This window comes from Ostrinia furnacalis, unplaced genomic scaffold, assembly GCF_004193835.3.
Source record: "Ostrinia furnacalis isolate ACB-3 unplaced genomic scaffold, ASM419383v2 OfSCF2215, whole genome shotgun sequence".
Classification (NCBI taxonomy): Eukaryota; Metazoa; Arthropoda; class Insecta; order Lepidoptera; family Crambidae; genus Ostrinia; species Ostrinia furnacalis.
The window spans coordinates 1-2,363 of record NW_021132454.1 but is presented as its reverse complement, the minus strand read 5'-3'; the positions used below and the strand labels follow the sequence as shown (position 1 = coordinate 2,363).

The 2,363-nt window shown below is 40.2% G+C and overlaps 1 long non-coding RNA gene across 1 annotated transcript; it reads left to right on the top strand.

The window, feature by feature from the left end:
* Positions 1-240: 240 nt before the first annotated feature.
* On the top strand, positions 241-1,285 carry LOC114354841 (uncharacterized). Its single transcript, XR_003656060.1, has 2 exons — positions 241-434; positions 997-1,285. It is a non-coding gene; the product is annotated as an uncharacterized LOC114354841 (long non-coding RNA).
* The last annotated feature ends 1,078 nt before the right edge of the window (positions 1,286-2,363 follow it).

Genomic DNA, 2,363 nt, shown 5'->3' with positions numbered 1-2,363 from the left:
TTTTTTAACAAATTTATTCTGACATTAAAGGTAGGTAGTTAGTGTGTGACCGTTTGGGAAGATAGGTACAAAATGTTCGAACGAGTAACAGTGTGACTAAATGGAATATTTTTCCCAATTACATACTCGTTTGGGTGTGGTGACTCGTTGAGAACAAGCGGATCTAGCGCTGCATATTTTAATGTTTGGTTAGACAACAGAACTAATGCAGCAGCTGTAGCGAACTTTAGTTTCAATTCTTTCCAAAATACAATTTAAGAATTTTGCTTACCTACCTTCTCTATCCTTTATAGCTCTATGCATTAGGTGCATGACGTTTCACTTTCCCGCCAAAAGGTTCGATGAAAAAAAAAGTTTTTATTTTATTACACAGCCCCAGCCCCAGACTGCACCTCGCCTCTTGAGACCGGACCATGCAGAGGCAGGAAAGTTGCGTAAGTATTTTATTTTCCTTATTAAAATAATTATTTTCTTAAAATTTTGTAAGACCTTTTTTCATTAGTCAATAATCGAACATAGAATATAAAATTTTCTATCTACAGTATTAAGAGTATAGATGACCCACGCTGAACTGTCCCACCAACGATGGTAGTCGTTCAACTATATTATGGTTTCCAACATGGCAAAAATCGGAACCAGCGATCCGGTATTGACGGTGGCGCCTCACTGTCAATGTCATGGATAGGACAGTTCAGTATTTTGGAACTATACTTTCCTTTGAGTGGGTCTAGACAAAGTGCAAATTATAATCGCAAACCAGTCGAAAAGCCCCTTTTTTGTATGGAATTTTGACGGATTCGATTTTTGATTCGATCAAAAAGTGCGTTTTGTCTAGGGGGGCAGGTGGTATTACAAAATTCCACCCTCTACAGGGTGGTAGGTAAATGGGTATATGAGCCTAACCTAACCTTTTTTTTAACATGAGGAAATGCTTGCCTAACCTGACCTAACACACTGTATAATTGATAAATATTAACTTCCTTCCTCTCTTTCCAGTTTCGGCTACGATACTGACTTGGAAGGATGCAAACAGTTCATCTACGGAGGATGTGACGGCAACGGCAACCGTTACAACACTCTAGAGGAGTGTCAGGCTGCTTGCGAGAGTGACTGCAACAAATAATAACGAAATGCAAGCAATCAATTGGGTATTTGACAGCACAGTCAATTGACATACTTTTTTTATACTGTCAAAACGCACCATTCCCTATTTTTCACATTTTGCAAAGTAGAGGGAATCTAAAGGCCATAGCAGACTTATCAACTCGGAAAGGGATCATACCGTATCGCCGTTCGCGAGCTATCATCGCCTTTCGCGCGCTGTCAACTGTCAACCGCGAGGCGAGGCGTTTACGTTACTGTGCGGATAAGTGTGGGTTACAGTATGGAGTTTCATACAAATACAGTGTGCCTACCATGAGTTTACGTTAGGTGTGCTCGCTAGCGACTGCGTAAAAAAATGACATTTAAATGTATGACATATTGTGCAGCGCCCCTAGCGGCTACTTTCAAGAAATAAAATCTTCATAGAATTGTTTGACGTATTCGCTAGCGAGCTCACCTAACGTAAACTCATGGTAGGCACACTGTACCTCTAGTACGAAAAACTTTCGAGTTCGTTTCGTTGCGTATTCAAAGTGTCATCGAAAAATTTTGTATGAAAAATTAAACAGCGCCCCCTAGGGCGGCTATAATATAGGGGGCGCTGTTTAATTTTTCATACAAAATTTTTCGATGACACTGAATACGCAAACGAAACGAACTCGAAAGTTTTTCGTACTAGAGGTACTGATCGCATCGAGTTGATACGGTTACAATCCCTTTCCGTGTTGATAAGTGTGCTACGTCCTTGAGTTAGCAATGATAACTAAAGCTAAGTGGTGTCGTGTTATTATCGGTAATTAGTGTCAAATACCCAATTGTATCGATATGATTTACTTAGAAGATGAGAAATATTGTTTTTATTTAACTATGTATTTATTATAAAAGCAACAGCCAAAATGGTGCGTTTTATTTCTTAAGCCCTCCGATCAGTTGAAACCAACCAATCCAACCATAAAGAACGAAGCACTGTTATCGACCCGGACACGGATCGTAACCGTATTGATCCCTTTCCGGATTGATAAGTGTGCCTTTAGAGCAATGTCTCCTTATCCATTGGTGATAGGAAATGGACAAGCCTCAGCCTGCCCCAATGATATAATATCCATAGATAATGGCCGGTTGGTAGCGGCCTGAATCCAGCGTCTTCCTGAAACCTTAGTGAGGTCGTCGGTCCACCTGTGGAAAACTCATAGGTACATTCAAATGAAAACTAGCTAAATGTCAACTACCGCGGATACGTTCTGTAACTGATGAAAATA